A 13,299-nucleotide genomic window follows, 5' to 3' on the forward strand; every position below is an offset into this window, starting at 1 on the left:
GGAGAGTAATTTATGCTTTCCTGCCCCCCGTCCTCCCCCCCAACAAAGAGGGGTATGCATCAGTAGCAACTCTGGCTGGGGTACGAATCCTGGATGTAGTGCACCACAATAGTCCGTTGTGATCTATGATTTTCTTTTAAAATCCATCCCATTTGTTAGACTTGTGGGTAGAAGGTAGACCAATTTGAATTTCCTTTATGGGCACAGAAGAAGTGTCAAAACAAACCCTTTTTAGTTATCTAATTGGTTGTGGACTGCTGGCGTGGATACCTTCTCTCACAGAATTCATTGCGCTGTTGTAGGTGTTCGAGGCAGCTGCAGAAGCTCCAGGCTAGCACTGTCACTTTCTTTTGCTGAAAAGTAAAGTTTTCAATAGAATAAATGTTTTCAATTTTCTCTTTAAATCACTGGAAAAAAAAAAAAAAAAAAACTTTGAATTTCAGAAGATCAGAATTTGTGTCAGAATGGAGGCATGATTAATGTCTCATTTTTATAGACTATTTTTTACACACCTCAAAGGCTCCCTTGCTAAACAGTGGCAAATCCAAGCTGAAATATTAGACTGAAACAGTGAATGGCAAGGAGAGAAGCCTCTCTAGAATGCTGTGTACATTTCTTATCAACGTTCAGTATGAGATTTTTTTCGATCGGTAATGCAGAAAGCAACTATGAACAAAAAGATATTGTCTTGCCCGAGACCTCAAAAAAAATATATATATTTTTTAATGAAATAACATCCCAATCTTGTGTTTAGAAAAGAATGTGAAATTGTTCCAACTATTGCAGGAAGTTTAGTAGCACTTGTCAGGTATGTATGTTTAATATATATATGGTCTAACTTAAAGTCTGGTATTTTTGAAATACACTTGATTGACTTAAGACTGTTATGGAAGGAGCTGACTGAACAAACAACTGTAACCTCTCGTAACAGTGGAATACCAGTTTACCCACAATGTGGTAATTACCACATTTTGTAGGAGACACTCTGACAAGAAAGTGTTTTATTATGGAAGTGATGAGTAATAAAAGATTTGGCACATCTTTTTAAGGAGGTGTGAAAGGAATTTGCTAGTGGCATAGGGTTTTTGTTTTTCTTTTAATGGAAAGGTGACTGAGAGGACTTAGTAAAATATTTCATGTCCAGAGAAGACTAAAATGGAATGTTTTCTTCTCTCTTAATACAGGAGAGAAGGACTTTACGCATGTGTGGATCGAGGGCAGGAATAGAGTATTCTAGTGTTACCTAACGCAGAGCTGAAGTAGTTTCTTCTGAGGCCTCTGGTACGGGCTGTTGGTACCTGGGACGTGCTAGTGGACTAGATGGAAAGTAAGATCAATCCAAACTGACAGTTACTAGTAAATTCAGTGCAACTAGACTGTAAATTCAATGGCTTGCTTATTCAGTAAACTAAACAAGTGCTTCATTGGTATATTTATAGTTTTTCCATTCCATTTAGACATGCAGTTGTAGAAATCCTGTAGAGTCCTCAAACAGCTGTTTCTCTAATCCTTCCATAGGTAAATTCATAAACAAATCTCAAAATCATGTTCTTGCTTAACTCTCTCACGTTTATTCTCCGTTCGTTTTGGTAAACAGGATCAAAACAATATGTGCAGTCTGCTTTGTAATATTTTCCAGTCTCTGAAACAATTATACCTTTGTTGAAGAAAAGGGAAATTAAGTCCAATACTCCTAAGTACATTTTTCTGTAAGAACCTGATTTAATTATTGACGCTCAAGTCTAATGCCTTGGGCTGATCGGATCAACTTCTGAGTCATGTGTCCTGAATTTTATGCTGCTAAAGTTTGGCCAAACATTTGAGCCTCCAAAAATAACCCATATCAATTATATTTTTTCTTTCATAGCCCAGTCTGTTGTGTTTAAGATTATCTGGAAATTTAAATCATGGAGGGAGAAAGAGGTCAATATGAGAGTATGGTAAATGACCAGCTAAAGGCATGGCAAATTAAATTCAGAATAATATCACTCTTTCCTGAAATTCTGTCAAATTTTATCCTTATTTGACCTTTTATAGAGTATTCCATGTTAGACTAATCCTGCAGTGTACTGCTAGTTTCAGATTACACATGAATGACATTGTGGGTGTTTTTGCAGAGCACGCTCTTAGGTCTTGAGAAACCTGTTCTGTTTTCTCACTGATTGATTTAGAAAAGGAAAATACTTTGGCATTTCCTGTTCTTTCACATTAAAGTGATGTGGTGGAGCGATTTCCTTCCTTCTGAAGCAGGAGGGTGAACGCCGGAATCGTAACACTTCTGCTTGTTCTGGAACTCAAACTTCATAGCTGAGAATCACTTGCACCTTGCAGTTGCAGCGCTTGCTGCCCTGTCTGCATTGCATCAATATGCACAAAACACTCAATTCCTAGAGGTCTCTGCCAATCATTCTGAGTTCAGCCTAAAATATGAGCTTTTTTTTTTTTTAGTAGAAGATCATCCCGAATTATTTCTCAACGTTAGGAAATAATTTCCCTAGAGGGGTACAGGCACATTTTTGTGCACAAAAGTGTTGCTTTTTTATTCCTTAGCTTGCTTGAGCATTCTTTACTCTTTGACGGAGGAGCAGACATTCCCTTTGGATAGGGTAATCAGCAGCAGAAACAATGCAAGCCACGTTTTTCACAAGCCAGAAAAATAACGTTCTTTGTTTTGGTCAGGCACAATGACTGAATAGACATTGTCCAAAATCTACACGAACTATTTCTTTATAAGAGGGAATTCATGAGGAGAGGTTTGGAAGGACAGCTAATAAAATTCTTTGTCTCTTGATAGAAAAAAGTGACATTTTCTTGTATATCCAACAATGACTTATTTCTACAGATTGCCTCAATATGAAATGTTTCAAAGAAAAGCTTGGCTTGTCACAAAATGGATAAAGTTTTCAGTACCACATTAGTTAAGATTTGCATAGAAGTGAAGTGTATGGATCAAATGATATGAGAGAAGAAAAGTTGATTTTTAAAGCTTTCTGGCCTTCATAAGGAAATGAAAAGAATGGTCATGAAAATTTTTTCAAGGGTTGATCAGCCTTGTGGTGCCAAAAAAGCAAGCAAACCAACAAAAACAGAGTAATGGTTAAATGATTGCTTTTTTTTTTTTTTTTTATAAATGACTGGAAAGGCCCAGAATCAGTACATAAACCTTTGGAAAGGAGCTCAGCACAAGCAGAACACACAAACAACTTTTTTGGTGGCTGGGATATGAAACAAGAATTTATGATATAGTTACTTACATGCAAGTCTGCCCTGGAAGAGAGCATTAAATGGCAACCTGATCAAACAGATCCTAAAAAAAAGGATTCAGCTGTGCTGAAGGAGAATGCATGAGTAGCAAAGAAAAAATTCCGATAGGAAACACAGAAGTAAAATCAAGTAGAAAATAAAAACACCCTGCTGAAGAGCACTCAGTTCTCTGTGTGGAAATACTTAATACGTCAATCTTTTGGCTTATAAAATTGCAAGCAACAACTGCAAGGAGGACGAATACTGAGAATGAGCCAGTTCCAATAAAAGGATCCTCCATGGAGCTGAGAAAAATTTAGTGTAGGGGACAGAAGACAGTTGTCTTATACAAGATCTGTGCAGTACATTTAATATTAAATCAGTAGGTGAGGTGACTGCTTTGTAACAAGACTTGTGGGAGGGAGAACCCTAGACTTGGGCTGAAGGAAAGAAGAAGGAAGTTGGCTACTTGAATCTGATGAAGCTACATAGCCAAAGAGCTGTGTGATTGACATCTGTGCCATCAAAGGAGCCTAGCAGAACTATGACAAATGAGATGGACCACACGTTAAGTTAGAACAGCTAGGACAGTATTCAATAGCAACTGCCAGCTAGACAGATAGCTGGAGTGAAAGTGGACAGCGCTGCCTGAATGATTTTCAGTCTTACTGAGACTGAAATTGTTTCAGCATTCTTACTGAAACAGAGTAGAGAAATAAACTATCAAGGTGATGTACTTCTATAGGACCTCTTATAGTCAAAGCATATCCTTTTGTATATTCTGATCCTTCACAGTGATAGGAAGTTCTGGTCAGGGTGAATTCACAAAACTTTAACTTTAGGAACCCTGTTACAGTTTGGATAACTTGTGATTCATCAAAAGGGCAGGGGGACAGGCCTGGAGGAAGTTGAAGTCAAATACCACCACCTAAAAATATATCTGAAATGATGAGGTTTCTTCCTCTGATGAATATTTGGAGTAAATTCCACAAAAGGCCATGCTCTTTTTTAACTGTGTGATGCCAACCTTGCGTGGGCTGGGGATAAAACATAGGAAGGGGTTCTGAAAAGATGCTCTAAATAACTTATTGACCACATCCTGGGAACTGGCATTTGATGATATTTGTAAGCCCACAGCCATTTCAGCTGATGCCAGTAGTTTGTGGAGCAGTATTCCAGTTACAGTGAGATGAATCCCTTTGCACATTGTTTCAGGCAGCTTTCAGACACCAAAAATAAATACACACAAATAAGGAGAGTGCCTGCCGAGATGTTGGGCCATGGGAGATTCAGAGGATGCTTCCACGTCTCGAAAATTTCAACATTGGGACAAGTAGATCACAAGCCGCTTGCTGCATTGATGGAATAGTAATAGTTAGACAAAATACTCCTTACTAATGGGTTTCAAACCTATCTCAAAAAATGACAATACCAGGAAAGTCTCCAAGTATCACTGACCATCCATTAAGGAGGCTGTAGATGACCAAGATTTTTCACGTGATAAGGGAGCCTGTGCAAATGCAACTGAATGTTCTCTTTTTACGTTGCTGCAAAAATCTGATGTGTGTAAATAATCGCTGATATTCACAGACAAATAAAATCTATTCACATTTTTATGAGCTGGTCTAGGTACTTATCAGGAACCTGTGTTCTGCCTGGCGTTTGTACAAAAGCATGGAGCTCTTTGTTTGTCTTCAGTTCCACCATCCTCAGAGGTCAGCAGCTTGTGAGAAACACTCGGGGCGCTGCCACAAAGCTGCTACTCACAGAGTTTGACATGTCCATTGCCTAAGTAATGAGGCTGCAGAAAGGTAAAGCGACTGCCATTTACAGTGTACCATACCGCTTCCTCCTCCGCAATTGGCTGACTGCATTTTCTAGTTTTGTGGAAATTCTGCTTCTCAGTAACAGTGCTGTTCAAGGGGATCTCAGAAAAGCAATTGCTTGGGGTTCAGCATTCAAATCTGAAGAGTATTGCTTCAAGCCCTTACCACTTTGCCTGAGCACTGACAGCCAAGGACTTTGCTGCATCAAAAAGACTTGTTTTCGTTTTCTAAGCTAGTAAAAGTTGGCCACCTTACTTCGAGGAATAGACCAGCTTGTTAGTTAGGAGAAGTCACCACAAATTTGGAGGTAAGTTTTCATCTTAAAATAATCTATATTAACATGTAAAGCTGAGATGTGGTAGTCTTCTCCTGTTTGTGCATTTGTCTGAATTTAACCATACACTTAATCTGATGGGTCCTGGTGAAATCACTATGATGTGAAATATTAATGTTACCATTTATCCCTCTCGGGTGCGGCAGTAACAAGTGCTCTTAACAGCCATGCCGCAGTACAGGCTTTTAATCTTAAACATTTATGATGCTTTCCTCTTTTGAATCTTTCTCCACTTAAGAGATCTTCATCTTCTGACAAAAGCATTAGTAATAGCGGAATACCTAATTCACACGATACTATGACATGAAGAGTTTTTAATAACTGATCATTTCTCAAGGTGTAATTGCTTTGTTGTGTAGCTGTACAGTGTCTGTTAGTGGTAGCAGAAGACAAGGAACTTTGATATTGATTGCTAGTTAACGTGTGTTGCTGGGACCTCCCTTGGGTACAAGCTTGAGAAAAGAAATGTCCATGTCATACGCTCGCACAATGGCAATGTGTTTGGGACAGGTGTAAAATTACATAGCCTGAAAATCATATCCAGAGACTTAATCAAAAGTTTCTTTTATTTTACCTTTAATCTTGCTAATATTTTGTGAAATATGTATTAATATTTATGTCATTTCTGAGTATCAGGGTTGCGGTACGTTATACAGGTCTAAAAAATACTTCAGTGGCTGATGGAGACCATACAGTTAAGATATTCTCTTACCCAAGACCCTGATCTCTTTTGGTTTCTGTGGGAGGAAAAAGGAAATGTGCTTATTTAGAGCTGTGTGGATGTTTTAGATGAGAAACTGCCCCTTCTGTAAAGTACGTTTAGTCCAATGGGATTTTAATGCAGTCTAGGGGAGTTTGATATTGACTTCAGTTAGCTCAGGATCAGTTTCTCCTCAGTGTCTGGAAGCAAAATGCTCTCACCCTGTGTATTTAATCCTGGAACGTGAAGATGAGCGTGCGATCCAAGAACATTTGAGGAGAGTCCCCGCCCTTGGTCCGCATGTTTTGCAGCACTGAGCAGCTAGGAACACTGAGAATTTATGCAGGAATCAGTCTCTCTGACTTCTATGCCAACATCCGTAAGGTAGGTCCTTCTATAAGTCTGTCTAGAGATATGTAGATGGTATTACAATTTTACTGCTTGGCACAGGTATTTTAGGTATTTAAGCTTCTTCATGTGATGCATTCTGCCTTGCCCATCAGCCCAGTTATAAATAAGGCAGCCAAACGCAAGGGCACAAATGGAGAGGTTTCTTTAGCGTTGGTAAACACATGCAAACTCTCAGAATAGAATTCCCATGCCCCTCTCTCCTTACTAGAGTCTTGTTTCTGGCACCTACGGCTAATTTTCAATACACTGCCCAAGAGGTACGTCAAACCCTCTCATACAGGCATTACTGAGAAGGATTTGGGTGGGTACTTCATTTTATAATTTTGTCCTAATGCCCAGTTGACCTTAACTGCAGTAGGATTTTAATATCAGGAGAGTGGCCCTAAAGCACTCTAGTTTTTAATAAAGATGCTGTAACAAATTGGGGTAGATCTTAAAAATGGTGATTTTGCATTAACTACTCTATTCATTATAATCGTGTTTTCAGTATGGTAACTCATGAAATGATTTCAGAGAGTGAAGTGTTTTTTGGGGTAGTATATAAGGCAATGAGCCTCAGAAACACTCCCTTATTACTTTCTGCAAGCCATTGTATTGCTACTGACGTGGTGTGCTAGCTCTAGTAAAATCACAGAGGGCTTCTCTGGTTTTATCTCTTAGCACTAGCAGGAATTTTATTATAATAAACCAACTTTGCACTTTGAGAAATAGAAGTTTCTACAACAGTGTGATGGTTTTCAGTAGAAATGAAGTATAAGCAGTTACCTATCTCCTGTGAGGAGGAGTATTTTTTCGTACTTTTCTATATAGAAATAGACTTTTATTTGTGCTAAGAGTAACAAATAAGTGGTATTTAAAAGTTTTCAGTACTTTGCAACACCACTTGGGAAGATGATTATTTCTTTATTTCTGATGCAAATAACATACCAACCCAAATTATTATTATTTTTTCTTCTTTTTGATGGCCTAATTTGTTCTGTTTGTGATCTTAGCAGTAATAAACAATTATTTTACAATTTCAAATACTACCTTACATACCAGGATCTCAGGGTACTTTATAACCACTATTAAATTACAAATATCCCTCCTTCAATCAAAAGAGAAGTATAGATCCTTTTTACTACAAAAGGGGATTAGTGAAGGGCAGAGATCATACTCAGTATGCCAAGAGCGCTCGGGAAGCCAGTGGCAGGGACGTTGATGGGATGAAGGAATCTTGCAATACCCTGCACACATGGTTACAGCAGGCACACAGTTTGTCTGTACATGCACAGACATTTTAATTTGCAAAGTCTAACTGTGCCTGATTTTACCATTGCTTTTCGTGGCTTGTTAGCTGACAGCCTAGCGTAAGTCAAAGGCTACCCCAGCCAATACATGCCGGCAACTATGAAGGAGGTAGCTGTATCTTTCAGCAGTCTGTTTGCTCACTCTTCAGCTAGGCAGACATTGCTCGTTGCCGTGCTGCTGAGTAGACGTTTTGTAAGAATGTATGTGATTGTTAGTGAACACTTTGCTTGCAGTCCTGTTTGCTGGTTCTGCAATCACTGGTACGCCGGTCTGTTGCAAAATTATTTTCCCCGGTCCTTAATGCTTAACCCAGTGTTCAATGGTCTCAGTCCCTGAGACCAACCCTCTCCTAGGCTGTGCCATTTTTCTTCAAAAACACCATGGGAATAATGCTCTCTCTGACTCCTACAGGTAATTTCAGGGGATTTCTGAGGAGCAGCAGAGTTTTGCAGGACACAGGAGGCTAAGCAATCAATGCTAAAATATTTTTTCCCCCTTTTCTGAAATAACTCTTTGCTCAAGTCTGAGCTGGAGCCTCTGTGTTCACACTCCCACCAGCAAGACAGGATCTGCCTCTGGGGAATGGAGAACCACTATCTGAAACTTAAATATAATGTGGGCTACTGCTTGCGCTTAGTGCCCCTGCCTTTTTTTTCCCCACTGCTCTTCTCTCTGCGTCTCTGTCTAGGTGGAGAATTGACAGCTGTGGCCTCAAGCAGGGTGTGTTTGGTAGCTGCAGGATTTGGATGCCAAGTTCTGGGATATCATTCGCTCGGCGGCATTTGGGTCAGCGATAGGCTCTGGCGCTGTGCTCCCTGCAGCTGCGAGGCTCGCTCTGAGGTGGTGTCGGGTCAGGCTGCCTCCTCCACGGCACAGCCGCTTGCAGATCGCTTGCCTCTTTCTCTACCAACTTCTTCCTCATATGGTATAAGAAATCCACGTGAGGGGCTCTTATGGCCACTGTGAGTAGGGTCTGACATAAATATATATTTTTTTTCTTTTTGCATTAAATCTTCAGTGTGCCTTTTAAATTTTTCCACATGGTAAATGCCATCGTATCAAGAGCTAACATTCAGCAGGGTCTGGGCAAATTCTTTGGGAGATTCTGCTGCTCAAATATGTATTAATTAGGGCATATTTGCTTCTGGAGATCTCCCGAGATGTTCCATGAACAGCAGGGAAATGAACGTTCCCAGCAGTTAGCAGTGCGTTTGATTACACCTGCTCTTGGACACCCACCAATTCAAGGACTATCCCCTCTGGCACCACCTGAATGGCCAAGCACAGGAAAATGTTAAATTTATATAAAGGGAACATCATTTGCAGTGTGCTCAGGAAGTTACCTCCTTCAGGCCAGCTATGCTTGAGGCCAAGAGCTTCCAAGTCTGGCAGCCACGGGGAGCATCCTGCAGTCCGCTCACAGGAGCTCAGTGCCAGGCAATGAGTGCACCTCTGGTAATTCCAGTCTCTTGACTTCATCGCAGGTGCTTTTGCTGTGGAAGGCTGGGTATAGCACTGCCTGTTTCTACCTCTGTTTATTATCCATCTTGTTGGATCCTGCCTTTGTGTCAGCGGTGTGCAGATGCGATCTTATGCAGTTGTGTGTTTATTCAGGCACACCAAACTGAAGTGAAGGTGAAGTTGAGTTAATCTAACAAAGAAAGTGGATTAGATTGGTAAATTGCAGTGATTTTATTCCACATGGCCAGCGGGGCAGCTATAAAACAAATGCATAAAATGTTCCCTGGTGTATTTGCTCAAAAACCAGCAAGATCACAAGAGGAATGAACCAGCTGAAAAAGTCTGTAATGTGGATACGAAAGTTGACTGAAATAGTCATTTTAATTATTCATCTTGACAGCCAAGAACTCATGGGATAAAAAGAGAAGGCAAAAGTAGCAATATTTCTGATAGATAGGCTTTGGAATAAGAACCTACAGACTGATATGTATAATCCTGGTCTCTTACTGGTATCACTGGAAACCTTAAGTGCTCAGCAGCTCTGAAAATCAGCGCCAGATTTCAGTGAGTGCCTTTGTTTTGAGAGTTCTGCTGGAGTGCCTGCTCTAATGCATGCATGAAAAATCATTTTGCTGTGGGTGAACTCTCTCTGGGATGCAAAGTAGCTGTGAAGCAGAAAACATGGGGAGGATACATTTTTTTTGGCCCTGATAGTGAAGTAATGCCATACCTGTTACTAAGAGCTAAGATCTTTTAAGTGTTCTTACAAAAAGCTGCATAGACCTTATTCACGTTAACTAATGACTTACTTTATCTTCAGTTTTATCTCCACTTCAGAGAGCCAAATGACTCTTTCAACATGCTATTTTAACCACTCCTTTGTGTCTGCTAACATAGAGGCCTAATGTAGTCATCTAACATTGATAAATGTCATAAGTCAGTAATGTGCTGTGTGGCTTCCCCAGAATGTTTCGCTGTTGTTCTTACTGTCTGGATGCGAGAGAGAGCATATTTAACTTTCTTTCTGGATCCTTCTTTGGATGCCAGTGTGGTCTATCTGGTGAAATGAATATTCACAGCACAGCAACTGGTGAAAGGTGCCTGTCAAAATGTTAAATGTAAAAGGGCTTTAAAAAGATAGTATTGGTTATAGTAAACAGCAAAGCTTCAGTGAGTCTTTTTTTTGTCTTTTCCTTAAGATCAGATTGTAGCTGGAAAATGTGTAACCCTAGCAGAAAAGATGTGGAATTCAAACTGCCAAAAAATCCAGTGGGTATTTGTTGTAATTTCTGCTGTGAAATAAATTGAGACAACTGGAAAGAGATTACCTACAATAGCACTTGGTTTTCGTAATGCTTTCATGGTTAAAACCCTGCTCTTCTATTAATTTTGCTAATAAATTAAATTAAAATGTTCTGCCAGCCAAATATCATCTCCAAATTGTTGAAGAGAACAATGAGTGACGTGCCTGAGGCCAAAAAAAGAATGGCCGTCATACCTCGGGAGGAGATTTCAAGAATTCCTGGCTTTTAGAGATCACTAGAATATGCTGCTCTCTCCCACTGGGCCTCCCTCCTGCTCTGCTTGACAGGCACTTTAATGTGTCTTAATGTCCCTTTTGTCAGAATTATGCACCATGTAGGCTCAACCTGCTGAAATGGTGTCAGCAGTACGGGATCGGGCACTGCCATGCCAGAGGAAGGAGGGTGGTCAGAGCGGGCAATCCCCAAACTGACACTGAGGTCAGGCTTAGGTAAGTGCAAGGCACGGCTGACAAAAATGTGGGATTTTATTTTTATTTTTTTTTTCTGGGCCTGTATGTTTTTTCTTTCCTGAAGGCTATCAGAAGTCCCCAATGTCATTAAAAGTAGCCTGTGTCCATCAGCTCCTGCTGTGGTGGCGAAACCCCTGCTGAAGAAGTCTGTGTCCGCAGGCACTGTGACCAGGGCTGGCGGATTCCCTGGGGCCATTGGGACGGATCTGGGGTCTGGTTTTGTGGGGATCTGAGTGTCCCTCTCTGTTCTGCCCTCTTGGCGTAAGGAATAGCCCCTACACATTTCCTACGCGATTTCAGTGAACTCTCGCATAGGATCGTTAACCTGTATTGGCAGTAATTGGTATTGTGATGTCTATAAAATATAATTTTAACCAGATCAGAATATGCCTGAGGCCAGGATCAAACTTCTAGAGGCTGACAGGAAAAGAAGTTGAAGTGCTGACAAGCTAGCATAACGTCTAGTAAGCAAGAATAAAAGCCAATATATGATTCAAACAATGTGCTAATTAAGACAATATAGATAGTGAAAGCCCTGGGAAACTGAGGGAGGGCTCCGTTTCGTTCACAGCTTTGGAACAGCCAGAACATACCGTCCTTGAACTCGGGAACAGCAGCTTTTTGCCAAGGTAGGGGACAAGACCCTCTCCGGTAGGATCACTAGCTGGTCTTTACCAGCTTTGGCAAAGCAAACCCACCAAAGCTGGATGAAATAGTGGAAAGTCCAAAAGAAAAGAAGAAAAGAGCATTTGCTTATTGTTAGTTCATCAGTTACCAAGTCAGCAGGCCAAATTAAACTAAGTCACTTCTTTGCATTTGATGTACTGGGACAGATGATTATAAGATCATTTGGGCTGATTGTGTGGTGAGTACCACAAGAGAGACTACCCTGCTATTTTAGTCTAGTTTATTGTATGAATGCTAAGCTGAAATAAACTTCTGCGCTTAATGCCTGTAGGTGGGCACAATAGTTTGCTTTATTATAACATATTTAAAACGACTTCTTCATTGATGAATGACTTCAGGTGTGAAGGAATCATTGTGTGTGCCATGCTAAACCACTTGGTGAGAAATGGTATGTTTGAAAAGTTTAGCTGTGGTACAGCCGGATGGATTTCATACTTTGGAGAGAAGTTTCTGATTTTATCTAAGGGGAGGTGGTCGGTTCTATCTACTTTCAAGTAAATTATGCACATCCTCAGGCCTGGATCATATCACACAGTGGGTCTGGGGGTTAGGTTTGGTCAGAGGCACATGTGGCTCGTGAAGGTTGAGAAACCAGCTTCCCCTCTTAGGAGTTTTTTCTGCCTGTTTTTAAACCATTCCTTTATTTCTAGGATGGTGAAGTCAATGACTTTATAAACCACTCTTCATCTGACTGCAGAGAAGGGATATCTTCTTCCAGAAAAGATCACTGTGGTATTAATGTGTCAGACAGTTCTCTCTTCACTGTTATTTAGAGAAAAAAGTGCAGTTCTGGGACATGCTTTTGACCATGTTTTGAGTAAAGGAAAAAAGAGGAAATGGATGGCGGGGGGCGGGAAGACTCTAGGAGATGTTTGGAAAGGACAATGCATGTAAATGAGAAACTAAGAGAACATGAGAGCTTCTGGAGTAACACAGAAATTGCTTCTGGGTTTTAATACGAAAGGGAGATCTTGTTGATTTTGTCTCTTTCAGGGAGTGTGCCTGGAAGAGGTCAGAGCTGTGCCGGGACTAGCAAACACTCTCCTGGTGGTTACTCACAAAGAAGTGAGACATTCCTTCTGAGCTGTCCAGGTTGCATGCTCCCAGCTTGAACACTGAAGAAAATCATGTTGGGAGGAACCAATTTAGCAAAATAGACTCAAGTGGCATGTCCGTGGTTCCTGGGCAGGATCCTGTAATCCTAGATGGGATGGCACTGCTGCACTTTCCCATTGGTTGCCCTTTTGTATTCCAGGGAACTATTTGGAGAAGCAAATACTGTTTGGCATGAGTCTGGCCCTGCATAATTTACATTACTATTATTGGATTTTATAGCACGCAGAATAGAGACTCAGTTCTGAGCAGAGTATATGAAAACGTGGCTCCCATTTGTCAGTCCGGGTTTAATTAGTTGCGTTAGCTGCAGCAGTGAAGATCGAGCAAAGAGAATGTGGCTACACACAGACCCAAACCATCAAGAAACAGTTGCTTTTAGTGGAGAGTGGTCCAGTTTATAATCAGTTTTTGTGCTTCTTATTTTCTGTCAGTGCAAGTCTGGACTCTTATCGATTCA

Source organism: Anser cygnoides, chromosome 4, assembly GCF_040182565.1.
Source record: "Anser cygnoides isolate HZ-2024a breed goose chromosome 4, Taihu_goose_T2T_genome, whole genome shotgun sequence".
Lineage (NCBI taxonomy): Eukaryota > Metazoa > Chordata > Aves > Anseriformes > Anatidae > Anser > Anser cygnoides.